Genomic DNA, 17,813 nt, shown 5'->3' on the forward strand with positions numbered 1-17,813 from the left:
TTACCCAGTAAAAAAAAAAAAAAATTAGATTCAGCTCTAAAAACACAGACACTAAAAATAACAGTGGTTTAATGTGTTTAATTATTTTTCTCAAGTTCAAGAAATACAATAATAATCTTGAATGAGAATAATATTCCAAGGTGACAAGATCCAGGCTCCTTCAACATTGTTGTTCTGCCATGTGTAGTTTCCATTTCCAACGCACCTTGATTGTTAAGTAGCTGGTAAATCTATAAATTTTATGTGTAGAGTCTGGCCACTAGGAAGAAGACAGGCATATCCTTACGATACTTACAACCAATTGTACACTATGCTTACATTAGTTTACATCCCATTTGGTAGAACTTAGTAATTTAGACATGTGATTGATTTATCAATAAGATATATTAAAAACTGTAATCTTTATTCCAAGAGGTTATGTGCCCAGATGAGAAATAGGAGTTTTGCTAAAATTAGGGGGAAATGGACATTAGAGGACAACCTTGAGTCTTTGTTACAGCATAGGATCTTTAAATCTGATGTCAGGTTACTAAAAATTAAGTTGCTTAAGATTCAAAAGGGGCTCTTGGGCATGTAAAATGGGTACTAGACTGCTAACCATAAGGTTAACAGTACAAACTTCCCAGCCACTCCTCTAAGAAAGATGAGGGTGTCTGTTCCCATAAAGATTTGGAGTCTTGGAACTCCTTTACAGGGTAACTATGAATCACAACTGACTCAATGGTAGTGAATTTCATCCAAGATTTGGTAGTAGATAAATTCACCAACTTCCCAAGCATTAGATCTGTTTGAAATCCCTTAAGATGACTGCAAACTTCTTGGATGTGCACCACCTAAACTTCAAGTACTGGTAGATATATATTTCACTCTCTCCAAGACATCTTCCCTATTAAAGGAGTCCATATGAGTTATGAAAGCTCTGCAGAACTCACTGTTCCTATTACTATTGTGGAAGAGGAATTTTAAGATGACTCCAAAAGGTTCTGCCCGCTGGTATACCTACCTGCCTTCTATGCTTCCCTCCCTCTGAAGGTGAAAGTGACCTATGACTATGATGATGTTGTCAATTTAATTGTGCCTTGCAAAAATATGTGTTGAAATCTTTAACCCCTGTACATGTAAATATGATCTTGTTGGGAAATAGGGGATTTCTTTTGTTATGTTTCTGAGGTCCTCCGAGAGTAGCGAGTAGCGTGATCCTAAACTTAATCAATTCTGAATTACAAGAGAATAGACAGATACATGAAGAGGGCAAATACACAACAAGGAATTCCTGATGCTGCCAATTACGGAGGAGCTCTGGTAGCGTAGTGGCTACAAATTGGGCTGCAAACCACAAGATCAGCAGTTAGAAACTACCAGCTGGTCCATTGGAGAAAGATGAGGCTCTTTGCTCCCGTAAAGATTTACAGCCTCAGAAACCCTGTACAGGATGGCTATGAGTCGGAACCGACTCCACAGCACATAACCACCACCACTGTTCATGGATGATGCCCTGAATTAACTCCCAGCCTCCAAAATTCAGAGAATAAATTTCTAGTCTTTAAAGCCACTGTGGCTTTAAAGGCTAGAAATGTATTCTTTTTTTTTTTTTTGTCACAGCAGCACTAGGAACTAAATCAGAATGATGAATTACTCCCATGATTATGTAACATTATATGAGGCTTGGAGTCCTGGTATGGCTCTGTAGGATAAGCACTGGACTGCAAGGTTACTTTGAAGTACAAGGCTGGTGGTTCAAACTCACCAGCCACTCCTTAGAAACCCTATACAGAATCACTATGAGTTGGAACCTACCTGACAGCACTTAACAACAGTAACAATATATAACATTTTGTCTTGGCAATTTAGAGAAAGAGATTCTCTTACTGGCTTTAAAGAAGTAAACTGTCATGTTGTAAGAGGGCATGGAAGAGGGCCATGTAACAAGGAGCTTCAAGATGCCTCTAGGAGTTTAGAGCAAACTCCAGTTGAAAGCCAGCAAGCAAAGGAGGACCTCAATCATGCAGCATAACAAACTGAATTTTGCCAATAACCATAAGGCTGACACCTTGCTTGTACCTTGTAAGACTGTAAGCAGAGAATGCAGCTAAACTGTAACAAGACTGCTGACCCACAGAAACTATGAGACAATAAATGGGTGTTATCTTAAGTCATGGAGTCCTAGTGTGGCAGGACTTATGCTGTATGACTGAGGTAGTATTAAGCACAGGACTGCTAAGCACAGTTTAAACCCACCAGTTTGAACTCAGTTTGAACTCCTTGGAAATCCTATAAAGGATCATTATGAGTCAGAGCTGACTTAATGGCTCTTAGTAACAACAGCATCTTAAGTCATTAATGACCCCTGGTGGCACAATGGGTTAGCATTAGATTGCTAACTGATAGGTTGGCAGTTAAAACTCACAGGAGAAAGAGAAAGCAGTCTGCTTCCATAAGACTGACAGACTTGGAAACACTAACAAGCAGTTCTATTCTGTTCTCTGGGGTGGTTATGAGTTGCTATCTACTCAATGGAAGTGGGCATATTAAACCACTAAGTTTGTGATAACGTTTTACGCAATAATAGACAACTAGTACAACTACGGGACTAAAAGCAATGATCTCTAGACTTGTTGCTAAAGTTATCTCTATCAAAAAAATGTTTGAGTACATATCACCATGCTTACAAATCTATCATTTACAAACCATATTTTTACTTACAAATTATACATTTTTTGTTTGAATAGATATATGATTTTTTGTGGCTTTGTTGTGCATGTTTTGGGTTTGTTTGCTTTATGACCACTAACATATTAAGAGGAAGAAGAGAAAAAAATAAATAAAAGGAAGAAGGAAGGGAGAATGGGATGTCAATTGTCACTCAAATGTTGCATGTCTTTGAAAGGAGGAAGGTGAGGAGGAGATAATGGGACACAAGACTCCACTGAAAGCTAAACTGTGTCTGGTGGAGTCAGGCCTGACTCATAGCAACCCTGGAGAGGGCTTCTGAGACTAAATTTTTGTGGAAGTAGAAAGCCTCATCTTTCTTCTGCGGAGTGGCTGGTAGATTAAACCTGCTCTGTGACCAGCGCTCCAATATTGTATTTTATGATGCAAATATAGCATGGATCTCTTGAAGACTTCCTACCAATGATCCTAAGAGCTGTTATTGTTGTTGTTGTTAAGTGCCGTGGAGTCGTTTCCAACCCATAGCAACCCTGTATATGGTTTCCGTGGAGCAGCTGGTGAGATCAAACCGCCGACCTTGCAGTTCAAATGGCTTTGCAGTCTGACACATTACCCACAATGCCACACCAAGACTCCAAGTGCTGTCAAATTGATTCCTATTCATAGCAATCCTGTATAGGATTTCCAAGGAGCAACTGGTGTCCTAGGAACATTTAAAGTCAAATGTGGACTATTACAGCCTATCTCTAACTGCTACCTTCTCTGTCATTTCAATTAAATTATAAGCAGCCTTATTACAAGAGTCACTGATCATTGTATAAAGTTGGAATAGCTCTGCCCACCATTGAATTTCACAATATGCTAATTAAACTTTTCAAAGTGCTGGAATGCTGGCTTCTGTTTGCCTGATTGACTTCATTCTCTCTTCGGCTTTGTTTTTTGTTTTATTCCAGAAATATTATTATGACTTGTATCATCATTTCAGAAGACCTCATTTGTGTAAATTTCAGTCTCGCAATTTTGTTCAGTAATATAGCTCATGTCTAATTATTCCCAGATATTTCAATAGCAGATGAAGGTCTGGTTCAGACTAAATACAGCTGTTAATGCAAAATAATGATAGAGTGATAACAAACCAAATAAACACATCTCTTTTTATATTTTGGAATTCACTATATGTTACTCTGTAGCTCAATGAGGATCATATTTTCATTGCTCATCTTGAAGATGAAAAGAAATGTTAGAATTCACATTTCAGTATGCCATTAATATTTCTTTGCCCAGATGGCTGTGTGAGTTTTCAGATTGCAAATCTAATCTGTTTTATAAGCTTTCTCATCTAATTCTTGGCTTTATCCCCAGATTAGACACTGAACACTGTTTTATCTGTTAATTTCCTTAGGCCATCAGTGCTACAAAATAGAGGCAACTTTTTTATTTGCAGTCACTTCTCAAGCCACAGAAGTAAATGGCACAGTTGGCACTAAATTGACAAGGAAAGTATATTAATTTTCCACTGTGCCTAAAAGGTCCAGGGACAGATAAAATAACTAATAAAGAGACTGACAACTGCCACATAATAAGAGACAAGATTGAGAATGTTTTTGTATTTGCTCTTAATTAAAAAAAAAAAAAAGCCAAAGTAGGTAAGATAACATGATTAAAACTCCCAAATCTCAAAAACCCTTTGACTATGGTGGCAGCCTGGATTGATTTATGTGACTAGTACCTGCAAACATGGCCTTGTTTGGAAATAGGGTATTTTAAGATGTCATCAGTTAAGTTAGCATGATATACCAGAGTAGAGCTAGTATTAATACAATTTGAGAGATGTCCTATAAAAGTGAACAGACGAGAGACAAAGGAGCCATGTACCAAGGGAGTTATGCTGCAGCTACAAACCAAGGAACACCTGGGACTAAGAAAAGCTGAGAGAGACATGAAAGGTTCCCCTTGAGTCTTCAAAGAAAACATGGCCCTGCCAATACCCAGAATTCATTGTCAACTCAGACTACTTGCCTCCGGAACTGCTAGACAATGAATTTCTGTTCTTATAAACCACCCAATTGCGGTACTTCATTATGACAGTCCTAGGAAGTGAATAGGGCAAAGGAATTGTTATTAAAAATTATAAAATACAGTCATATTTTCACAAAAAATGAGATGAGTGGAGAGAAATGGAAGTCATTGGTAATCCCAGATTAAAACTTGTCCAAGCATGAAATAAGTATATACAGTTATCATTCTATAGATGATATGAATATGTAGTCAAAAAAGTTTAAAGTAGTCTATTGTTAAGGTTTTTTATAAGAAATAAAGACTAAGAAAAGAGAATGGACTTGTTGTTGTTGTTGTCAGGTGCCATTGAGTCGGAACCAACTCATAGCGACCCCATGCACAGCAGAACGAAACAATGTCCGATCCTGGACCAACCTCACTACCGCCGCCACACTTGACGCCATCAGTGATGTCGCCTGGCTGATCCATCTCGTTGGGAGTCTTCCTCTTTTTCTCTGACCCTCCACCTTACCCAGCATGACATCCTTCTCCAGTGACTGTTCTCTCCGGACAATGTGTCCAAAGTATGAGAGATGAAGCCTAGCCATCTTGGCCTCCAAGGAGCACTCTGGTTGCACTTCTTCCAAAACAGATCTATTGGTTCTTTTGGCAGTCCATGGCACTTTCAGTATTCTCCTCCAACACCACAACTCAAAGGCATCGATTCTTCTACGATCTTCCTTATTCACTGTCCAGCTTTCGCATCCATATGAGGTTATTGAAAATACCATGGCTTGGGTCAGGCGCACCTTAGTCCTCAAGCTGACATCTCTGCTCTTCAATACTTTAAAAAGTTCCTGTGCAGCAGATTTGCCCAATGCAATACGTCGTCTGATCTCTTGACTGCTGCTTCCACGAGTGTTGATAGTTGATCCAAGAAGAATGAATTCCTTGACAACCTCAATCTCTTCTCCATTGATAAGAATGCTGTTTATTGGTCCAGTGGTGAGGATTTATGTTTTCTTTACATTGAGTTGTAATCCATACGGAAGACTGTGCTCTTTGATCTTCATCAGTAAATATTTTAAGTCCTCTTCACTTTCAGCAAGCAAGGTTGTATCATCTGCATATCTCAGGTTGTTAATAAGTCTTCCTCCAATCCTGATGGCACATTTTCCTTCATAGAACCCAGCTTCTCGTATTATTTGCTCAGCATACATATTGAACAAGAATGGTGAAAGAACACAACCCTGTCGCACACCTTTCCCAATTTTAAAACATTCAGTGTTCCCATGCTCTGTTCGAACAACTTAGAAAACTAAACATGGAAATTTACCAAAATTACAAAACAGGAAGCCTAGCTACTGTTGTAGAAGCCTGCTCTGAAAGAAAACAAAAAAAGAATCCTAAAAATTTTAGTGCACAACTGCTTGAAAATTCTGCTTTGTGCCCATATATCAATCAACAGTGACCATGGTCTACCTGCTTCACCTAGCCCTGAGTAGTTAAATCCCACCCTAAATTCACCCAGATTTATCAGTCTCCACAATCCTGAGAGCAAAAGAATTAGATGGTGCTCTGCTACCACTGCCAACTGCTCTAAAAAGAATGACTAAGTTCCTGGATAGAGAGAGAGAAGAGAAAAACGTGGAACAAAACTCTAAATCATAAAAAAGCCAGGCCTATTGGTTGGATAAGGAGCTCTGGTAGCGTAGTGGTTATGAATCAGGCTGCGAACCTTAAAGTCAGCGGTTCGAAACTACCAGCTGTTCCGCGGAAGAAAGATGAGGCTTTCTACTCCCGTAAAGATTTACATCCTCGGAAACCCAGTACAGGGTCGCTATGGGTCGAAACCGACTCGATGGCACTTAACAACAACAACAACAATTGGTTGGATAGAGACTAGTGGAGCTCCTGAGCCTGGTCTGTAGTCACCCTTCAGGTCTGGAAATGAACTCATCCTCATCACTCAGTTTTCAGTCAAACAATAAACAGGTTTATAAGGTGAAGGATAACACTATGGAGGGATGCACACCATAGAATAATCACTCATTTGAGATCAAAAGGGAATGGAAACAGGAAAGACATGGGATAAGTGATATTACATTGTTGGGATTACAATCAATGACATGAAACAAAATGTGTATGAATTGTTAAATGAAAAACTGCTGTTATGTAAACTTTCACCCAATTCACAAAAACTTAAAAAAAAAAAAAAAAATCACTCAGTTCTAAACCTAATTCAAATCCTATACTGATAAAAATCTTTCTGTAATTTTTTTTTCAAGACCCTGTTGAGACTATGTTCTTACCAGTTTTCTTACCTGACTGGCTTGTTTGACATGAGTTTCCCCAGCAAGCTTTGTAAAATTTACAATGCTAATCAGCTGAGTTTTCATTTCTTTTTGTTTCTGTTTTTCTCCCTCTGTTTCCTTCTCTTGTTTTATGTTTGTGTTTTTTTTTACATTGAAAATTAAAATAAAATCAGTGCAACATCAGTTTGCCATGGTGCAAACTATCCCCCTTGCCTCCTAAATTCTCCAGCTATAATTCTAGTGGCAACTGAATATTCGCTCTAGATGTCTTGATGGTCTTCTTCGTTCCCTGCCTCTTCATCAAACATCTGTCCTGGGATGTGAAACTATGGCTCACACACTCACTCAAAAGTTCCATCACCCCTCTCCTTCCTGCCAGAGATTTGCAAAGCATTTCTTCTGCTCCTCACAAAATCTCAAAATTTCTGTGAAGCATGTTCTTAGTCCAAATCAAGTTTAAAAGGAGATCTGTCATTGTAAAGTTCTGAAGTCTTTTCAGATAAGTTCTGAGCATTTACCATATTCTCATTTTATTGACCTCTTTGTTCAATTTAATAAGTAATTTTAAAATTAAGTGTTGTTATTGTTGTTAAGTGCCATTGAGTCGATTCCAACCCATATTGACCCTGTATAGGGTTTCTGAGGAGCAGCTGGTAAGCTTGAACCACTGACCCTGAAGTTCAAACCAACTTTGCAGTCCAGGGCATTAGCCTATAGCTGGGAAGTGAAATAATTTTCCAGATTCCTGACTATCATTTTTGCTTTGAAAGACAGAGTTTTCCTATGGGAGTTTTAGGCCACAAACCAGACAGCTGATCTGACGCTGACTTTCCACAGTCACCTCAGATAAGGGGAGGACAGAGATATGCCATCTGCAAATACAGTATCCGTTAGTTGCATTATGATGCCAAACAATAAATGTCTTCTAGTAGGAACAGTCTGGGGGATTTTGTCTATGTTTATTTTGTTGATTTATGGAAATGTAACAAACTTTGCAAATGCACCACCATAAAATTATTTACCACCAGAAATCTGCCAAACAGTTAATAGGATCCCAGATAACTGACATTTTATTATAGTTGGACAAGAGAGCCACTCATTGAAATTTAAGCATTTAACTATAACTTTGAGAGACATAAAATGAAGAAATTAAAATAGCAGGTGCCAATGTACTATGTTCATTTCCCCAGTATGGATTTTGGGCAGAAAACTTGAAAGGACTCAAAATAATTAAGTTGTTTTGGGGATTTTCAGTTATAAAAACAGATTAAATAGCTTTATTACAAATGTTAATGTTTTTAGATTGTAGTTTGGGTGAAGGTTTACTGAGCAAATTAGTTTTCTGATCAATAATTTATACGCAATTTGTTTCGTGACATTGGTTGTAATTCCTTCAACGTAACAGTCTTCCTCCCTGAGTTTCCCATTTTCATTTGTCTTTCTTTCCTGTCCCTTCCTGGCTTCTGAACTTGGATTTGGTGCAAATGCTGCCCTTTTGGTCTCACATTGTCGACTGTACTGAGGGGTACGTTTCTTTCTCCTGTCAGCATTCAGTTTATAGGCCTGAATACTGTTTGGCTGGAAGTTGATCCCAGAAGTTGATTCAGTTTTGGGATTGAAAGATGTCTAAGGGCCTAAAGTCTTGGGAGTTCCTTTACTGTCTATCAGACAGAGATGAATAAGTCTGTAGTTTTTACATTTTTTAAATTTCATTCTACATTTTTTTTCCCTCCCTCTCTGTCCAGGAAATTCTACTATGATCCTGATCAGAACAGTTGGTAGTTGTAGCCAGACACTATTTAGCTCTCCAGGTTGTAGACACTGTGGTTTGCATGCTCGTTAGCCCTTTGGACTAAATGTTTCTTTGAGATTTTTATTTTCTTCACACTTCTTTGCTCCAGATGAAGAGAGGCTACACTTCTTTGCATCTCTGATGGTCTCTTACCTTTTAAACCCAAGTTACTACTCACCAAAGTAGACTAGAACATTGTGAATTGTGTTAGTCTAATTGACCTAGTTGTCCCTTCAGACTGTGGTCCTAAGTTCCCAAATCCAGAGAGTCCTTCTATTAAGGTGTTTGGTTATGGCTAAGAAATTTTCACAACTTTGCCCCATGTCTGCTCTACAATAAGGATGGATATATTTATGTGTACAAATACACAAGTAAAAGTATTCTTTACCAAACCTCTATATACCTATTAGTGTACTCACATTTACACTTCCACATTTGTTCAGCTTGCGTATCTACCTATGCATCTATTCATAGATGTTGTTTATGATTACTATTATTTCAGAATTGTGTGTAATAATAGTATTTAACTTCGTTGTCTCTTACTGCTGTGCACCTGATAGTGATTTCTGTTGTCAATCATCATTTGTGCTGTCCTCCCCTCTACTATATATTGCCTTCCCATTCACCCCCTTTAATACATGTCTAGTTGGTTTGAACTGCAAGGTTAGTGGTTCAAGCTCACCAGCTGCTTCTTGGAAACCCTATACAGGGTCGCTATGAGTCAGAACTACCTTGACAGAACTTAATAACAACAACAACTCTCTGGTTAATGATTTGCCCTTCCTTCCCATCACATCTCTAATAAGCATCAAAGAATGATTATTTCTTTTTGTGTGTAAAACATTCTCTTAACTTTTTATAATAGTGGTTTCATACAGTATTTGTCATTTTGTGATATATGTATTTCACTCAGCATAATATACTCCAAGTTTATCCATGTTATGATGTGTTTCACTGGGTTATCATTAGTCTTCAACATTGCAGCAGGGCTACACCAGGAGTCCTTAATACATACGTATACACATATAAACATATATGTATGTAGTTATATGTATAAATTAATACATTTAAATGGAATCTTTTAATTTATAGAGACATTTAAAATAGGACTCCTGGTATGGTGCTGTTGGATCAGCACTGAACTTTAAACCACAAGTTAGGCAGTTCAAACCCACCAGCTGCTACTCAGAAACACTATACAGGGTCACTATGAGTCAGAACCAACTTTATGGCACTTAACAACAACATATGTTTGGGTGTATGTATATATGGAGCCCTCATGGCCCAGTATATATGTATGTATGTATATGTGGGACTTCTGGCATGGGCTGTGGATCAGCACTGAACTGTGAACCATAAGGCAGTTCAAACCCTCCAACTGCTCCTTGGAAACCCTATACAGGGTTGCTATGAGTGATAACTGACTCAATGGCACTTAACAACAATAGCATGCATGTGTGTGTGTGTGTGTGTGTGTGTGTGATTTTAGATGTCTCTATAAATAAAAAGATCCCATTCAAATTCAGTTGATGGATTCTACCTAATATTCCTCTGCTTTAACTAGAGATTTTCTTTTGTTTTGTTTCCTTTATCTTTAATACCTTGTTTTAAGGGTGCATGCCCAGGCTACATCAGACACAATTGGTGTTTGTATTAATGAGTAGTGAGTGAGACTCACTACCCTTTCTCTAGGTTGAGCTCAAAGACTATCTTTAGAACTACATTTTTGATTGAATGAACACTGACTACATTTGCTGGGGCTTAGCTACGGTTTATCTCAATAAGAAACTCTAAACAAGGTTTAACAAAGGGAACACCACAGTGTAAGGCAGAATCTTCACACACCTCTCACTGTGGCAATGCATGGTGTGGTTCCTTTTTTTTCCATCTCCCAGAGGAATAATTACTTGAGTTCTGCTTTCTGCTCACCTGCCTCCTTGTGTCAGATTTGGCATCTCTATTGCAAGATAATTGCTGCCTGGAATATTCAATTAGCTTTTAATTAAATATTGCTCATTAATATAACTGTAGGACAATAAAACATATGTCATTTGATTAGCCCAAAATTCAAGTATAAATTACATTCATTCTTATGCCAACATGCACTTTACCTAATGAGACATTTGTCACCCTGCTATAAAAAATTGTGTGTGGTCTTATTTTCTTTTAGAGACTTTTTTTCTTTTTAATGTCCACAAGCAAATTTTAAAATCACACCTGACAAATCGCATTCTTTCCCTTATCTCCACAATACCTATCTAGAAAAGAAAGTTATGTACAATAGCATACAGTAGAACTCCTCTGTAACACCAGATGTTTGGAAATTTGCTTAACCCCCAGTTTTAGGATTTGTCATTCTATATATCAAAATTTGTTGTCTGTAGTCATCCAATACTATAAAAGACAGATTTATTTTAATTTAGCAATGTATTTTTTTCTTTCTGTAAAAGTAATACATAGTCAAAATTTAAACAGAGCAAAAAAAAAAAAGTAATACATAGTCTTATAAGTAATCTTTGAAAATACAGAGAAATCTATTAATATGTTTATGTATTTATGTTTAGTTCCTTTTTTCTAAGAATTTTTCTGTTTTATATTCTGTTTTTAAAACTTAAAATTATGGCATATATTGATATAATGTAATATTTAAGCCTGTTTTTTCCACTTAACAATATATTGTAACCATGACTCATATCACTAACTCTTCAAAAAATAAAAGCTACATGATATTTCATATAGATTCTGATTTGGGAACATTAAGTTTTTCTACATTTTCTTCACTATTATATATATGGTGCTGTAGGATAAAGCACTGGACTGCAAGATTCATTTGAACGACAAGGTTGATGGTTCAAGCTCACCAGCTGCTCCTTGAAACCCTATCCAGGGTTGCTATGAAAAAAACCAACTCAACAGCACTTAACAACAACAACAACAAAGTAGGTAAAAGTAACACAACATAATTGTACATAAATCTTGACCATATCTACAGGGATATGAATTGTTTTTATATGGACTTTCTACCCATTGTCTTCTAACTCTCCCAAAATAATTGGCTGGACCACCATCTTACAAGAGATTGATCCATTTACTGTGTAAATTCAGGGCTTGCAATCCACAAAGGGGATTGGTCAGTTTGTGGTGTAGTGGCAGGGTCCCTGCACTAAGAACCTTCTAGACCCATAAGAAATTACTGTAACACTGAAGACAACACAAGACTTTCTTACCAGCCTACGGAGCAAGATCTGAGCACCTTTAGATAAATGATTTATCATCAGTGTTAAAAGAGCTATTACACTTACTTTTGCAGGGCACGAGACACCTGAGTATGCTACATTCAGGGGTTGCACACCTCTCAATGGACAGTGTGGGCCTGGGGCCACATGGCAGGAACTGGCATAAGCCTAGGAAATCATGTGAAACCCTTGATCAGCATGGTGATAGTCAAGAGGCAGTAACGACATGAACATAGCATCTGATCAGAACCACAGCACCCCTGCCCAATGACCTAAGGATGGATATACATAATTTGGGAAAAGTTAAGCATTTCCCCTTAGGAATTTATTGTTTATTATATGTCATTTTCTTTCTAGAAATAAAAATAATAGCTTTCACAGACAACACTGAGTATCTCATGTGACGAGGTTAATCATAGATGAATATAGTACCCATAGAATGGCTGATGTCAAGGCCATATTGAATTGTTCTATTGCTATATTCTATACCTGGATCTAGTCTTGGTATGGCGCTGTGGGTTAATGCGCCAGACTGCAAAGCCATTTGAACTGCAAGGTCGGTGGTTCAAGCTCACCAGCTGCTCCTCAGAAACCATTGACTCAACGGCACTTCACAACAACATAGCTACCTGGGGCACAGCCTATTTGTGTATGCAAAGCAGACAGATAGAAAATACAACATCTCTAATTATTCCCTTGGGCTTGATTTCTAGGAATAGAATTACTAGAGCAAAAGTATTAAGAAATTTTTGGTGGGAAGAAGCAAGGAATAAAGGTACTAAGTACTGGAAGTATAGGATGAAGATTTCAGAAGAGGCCCTTCCCTTCAGATCTTTGACTATAGCAGCAGGTGCTTGCTGAAGACCACTTAACCAGAACATGACTACCTAGGAAGCAAAGGGTAGATGCTAATATAAATCTCCAAGGAGCAAGCAGGTAGGATGACATGGACTGAAGAAAAGACCAAGAAAGAGTTGCCATAAAGGAATGAGGGAAAAGGCCCATATTGTGATTAAGTGAAGCCAAGTCAAGGCACCCCAAGTACCAAAAGCAAAGAAACATAGAAACATGCTAATACAACATGAACCTTACATGATGATAATGTGTACTATGAGACTAGCTTTCAGGTTGTTGGAGAGGAGAAGTCCTTCTCTGACTGTTACTTAGAATGCAAAATAAGAGGTGAATATTCTGAACCCATTTTAGAAAGGGACTTACTTTTTAAATCTTTGGAATATCTGAAAGAAGAGTCAGAGCAAGAGCTTGCTCAACAGGTTCTTGTAGATAAGTCACTACTTGAATGTTCTTTGGAACATGTGGGAAAGGGGGAAAACAAAATCTTCCTCAAGCGGTTATTAAAGAGAATTCCCTGGAATATTATTATTGTGAGTACATGACTGGCAAGAAGTGTCCTCCTGGAAGAATACCTGGTACTGACTTAACAGATCCAAAACAGCTGTCAGAATTCACTAGGAAAAAGTCTAGAATGAATAAAGAATATGACCCAGAAACAATCGTCTGTCCTCAGAGTGGATGCACAAGAATGTTTAGGGATAAATCCACCTTGAGAAAGCATCTCCTAGTTCATGATCCCCGAGACCATGTATGTGCAGAATGTGGGAAAGCTTTCTTTGAGAAGTCAAAGGTAAAACGACATTTTCTGGTTCACACTGGAGAGAAGCCATACCAGCACACATTTGAAGGGTGCGGAAAGCGCTTTTCCCTGGACTTCATTTGCAGACACATGTACGAATCCACACTGGGAAGAAACGTTTTTTGTGCCCCTTTCAAGGTAGCAACATGAAGTTTATTCAGTCAACTAACCTGAAAACTCACATCTTAACTCATGTGAAGACCCCCCCCAAAAAAAATCAATGAAAAAGAAGATAGTCCTCAAACAGTATAAGCCTCTTAAGATAAGAGTGATTGAAAGTAAATATGCCTCTTGATTATTGCTTTTAGAAGATAATTTTTAAATCAATATGCCTAAATGCCATAACTTTTTAATTTCCAACTGTCCAGCTCTTGTGCCTTTTAATGCTATATTTGTTGATGCTAAAAATTGAAATGTTTGCTTTAGATTGTCAATAAATGCATGAATGTTTATTTCAAAAATTTTTATTATTTTATGATTGTATCAAACCCATATTTAAATCATATTTAGAAGTGAGTTGGGTATATGATAAGTGTTACCCAGTTCAGTTCATTTTAGATCTTTGAAGTTAACACTCAAAAATACGCTGTCTATAGAAAAAAACTAAGAAAACTATCAAAAATATCATTTAGTTGCCTATGTAACTAGCAAAAAAGAAAATGTGCCATGTATACTTACAGGAACAAAAGAGACTACCAAAGGTACGAGATAAGTCATAAAATATGAGAAAGTTTTTTCTTTTTCATATTTGGTGTATTTATGTACTGTGAGTGAAAATTCAGAGAAAGTAGTTAAATATTTTGAATAAGAAGGAAACTCACTTGCCCAGAAATAACTGGTAACAATAAAACCTATAGCTCAACTGTGAGGCTTAGTTTAGTTCAATAGCTTTTGGGGAGTAGCAGCAATATACTAAACATGCATATTAATTTTAAGATCAATCTTGATTTTTAAAATACTAGAATATAAAAGCAAATACGTATTAATATCAAGAGGGATGGGAAGCTCATTTTTACACTTGAGCATGAGTGAACTGTTCCTGTGGACTATTCTGGAAATTTAAGAATGGCATTTATGTCATCATATCTATAGGAATGTAGGTCCTGAGTCTCAAATCTAACATAAAAGAATATTGGGTACAGAACCCATTTGAAAGTTTAGAACTTCCTATAAATCAAACATTCAAGCATAAAATTTAGGATAAAATGTTGTATTTGAGAGTGATAAAATACGTTTATTCAGAAAAAATAAAAATGTACTTAAAAATATGTGTATTCTTACTTCCTGTGTCTTTATATTGTTGTTGTTGTGAAGTGCCATCGAGTTGATTCTGACCCATAGCGACCCTGTGTAGGGTTTGGTATAAATACTTCTGGGTTTTGTGTAGAGCCTGAACTTGATTTTCACATTGAAAGGTAGAATTACTGCTCTGGTTAAGGAATCAAGACAATTTTCTGTCCTCATATGGTTTTTGTAAAGGTCACCCCATCTCTTGACCACATGGCCACTTAGCAACTGAAGTTAAGCTCACCAGAGCAGGGTCCCCAATAAGGAGTAATTACTGTTTAAAGCCTCCTGACCTATAAGTAGAATGGGTGGGGACTGGGCAGTACAAAATCAGAGTTATGAGTCCCAAGGTACAGGACTAGAAGGAAGAGAAGAGGCCTACTGTGTTCTCCAATACAGCTGTACTTTACAGAACTATACATTAGAATACTTGGACTCCTTGACTCTTTGGACTTTTCCTTGTCTGCCAGAGCCCAAATGGGCAGTTAAAGCAATTAGTATGAACTAGGCTCAACATGACACCACACAAAAGCAACAACACACAACACACTTAACTAAACCTCCAAGAAAATAATATAAAGCAAGAACTCAGGAGAGGGTCACACAGGCATCTGACTTGGTGGTGGACTAGGCAGAAAAGCTGTGTAGACCCTCTTCAGCAAAAACATGGAAAACAGAATTAAACAGATTCAGGGGATGGTCCCAGAACTCTTAACTTCAGTAAAGGGATAAATAAGAGGATCGAGTGCTTACGGAGAGAAAGAATTTTAACAGAAAGAGGAAAGGGTGTAACTTCTGATTTGGGGTGGCCAATGTGAGCCACCACAGCCATTTTGAACGGGAGTGAGCAGATTGAGAGACAAAAGAGCATTCATGTGGCAGAAACCTGCCTGTGGCTTACAGAGACAAAGGAGACAGCAACTGTGGCCATACAGCCAATGTACAACTGCGCTCTCTAAAACCTCACCAATTGGTCAAGAGCCAACACCAATTGTTATGCACTAGGGCAGTGCGAACAGCCAACAACAACTGCTAAAAACACTCTGAATTGGACTGAAGAAAGTGAACAAAGAAGCCCATCTTCTGATCACACAGGAGGCAATTGGAGAGTGCTTAAGAATATACTAACATACATTCATTAAATTAATACAAAGCAGCAGAAAATTTCTGCTCATGTGCAGAAATAAGACAAAGTAGTTCCAATAAACAACCAAGAGGAAAAGCAAGGAATTGCTTTTAAGGGAGAAGATGCTCTGGAACTAGCTGAAAAAGAATTCAGGAGACTGCTATTGAGGTACATCCAAATGATCCACAGAAAAATCAAGAAAAATAAGGAAGAAGTCACAAAAGTGACACACGAACAGTCAAATAAAATAGACATAGCTTAGGAGACAATACAAAACCTTCAAACAGAGGTCCAGATGACCAATACTAAAATATCATAAATGGACAATACACTAAAAGGACAAAGGAGTAGAAATGAATCTATGGAAGCCAGAATTAGCAAGCTTAACCTCTCAATACAGCTAAGATAAAAGAACAGTCAGTAAAAAGAATAAAAAAATCTGAAGAAAGGCAAAGATTCGTGCCTTTAGAAAGGAATACCTTATAGGTGATTGGAATTCCAGACTAGGAAGAAACAAAGAAAACCACAGTAAAGATAGTTGAAGAACTGTTGGAAGAAAATTTCTCTAACATCTAGAAAGATGAGAAGATAAGCATTCAAGAAATTGACCTAACACTAGGCAAGATAGTCCCCAAAAGAAAATCACTAAGACATATCATAATCAAACTCTCTAAAACCAAAGACTAGGAAAGAATCCTGAAAGCAGCTAGGGACACAATAAATATAACCTACAAAGGAATACCCATAAAATTAAGCTCTGATTTCTCAGTAGAAACAATGCAGGCAAGAGGGAATGGGAAGACATATACAAAACTCTGAAAGAAAAAAACTACTAACCAAGAATCTTGTATCCAGCAAAGCTGTCAAATACAACAGCAAAATTAGATCATTTTAGGATAAACAAAAATTAAGGGATGTTGTAAAAGCCAAGCCAGCACTTCAAAACATATTAAAGGTAATTCTTTGGACTGAGAACCAACAAGAGCAGACAACAACCAGAAACTGACGTATGTGGCAACAGCACCCAGAACTCAGTCCAGATATGGAAGAGTCCAAAGCAAAATAAAACTACAAGACTGAAAATAGGGGATCCTGCATGTCAGTCATGATCAGGACAACTACAAAGCAAAAAAAAAAAGAGAAAAGTATAATTACAGAGATCCAGGTGGTGAGGAGATCAGGATAAAACAGGCTTTTTAAAATGAGGAAGAAATTAAAAATTAAATAATTTATTAATTTAATAAATTAAAATGAGGAAGAAATTAATAACAATGTAAAATTAGTACATCTCCACATCAAATCAAGAAAAGGCAAAGTGAAAAAGATTTTGGAAACATTAAAACTATGCATAAATTTACAAGAAAAACCACACAAAAAGCATTTAGAACAAAGAAACCAATAGCACCACACACACATACAAAAAAAACTGCAAAATGGCACCAATTAATCCAGATGTGGTGCTGTGTGCAAACACATCAGACTGCAAAGTCGTTTGAACTGCAAGGTCAGTGGTTCAAGTTCACCAGCTGATCCTTAGAAACCCTATACAGGGTTGCTATGGGTCAGAATCGACTCGACAGCGCTTAACAACATCAAAAATTACCCTGAATGTCAATGAATTAAATGCATCAGTCAAGAGACAGAGAGTAGTAAAATGGATTAGAAAACAGGATCCTTCAATATGCTGTCTAGAAGAGACATACCTTACACACAAACAGAAAAATAGATTAAAAAT

At 37.4% G+C, this 17,813-nt stretch overlaps 1 pseudogene; it reads left to right on the forward strand.

The window, feature by feature from the left end:
• The window catches only part of LOC102831787, a 27,038-nt pseudogene extending 13,149 nt beyond the window's left edge, over positions 1-13,889 (forward strand).
• The last annotated feature ends 3,924 nt before the right edge of the window (positions 13,890-17,813 follow it).

Source organism: Chrysochloris asiatica, unplaced genomic scaffold (genome assembly GCF_000296735.1).
Source record: "Chrysochloris asiatica unplaced genomic scaffold, ChrAsi1.0 scaffold00151, whole genome shotgun sequence".
NCBI classification, from domain to species: domain Eukaryota; kingdom Metazoa; phylum Chordata; class Mammalia; order Afrosoricida; family Chrysochloridae; genus Chrysochloris; species Chrysochloris asiatica.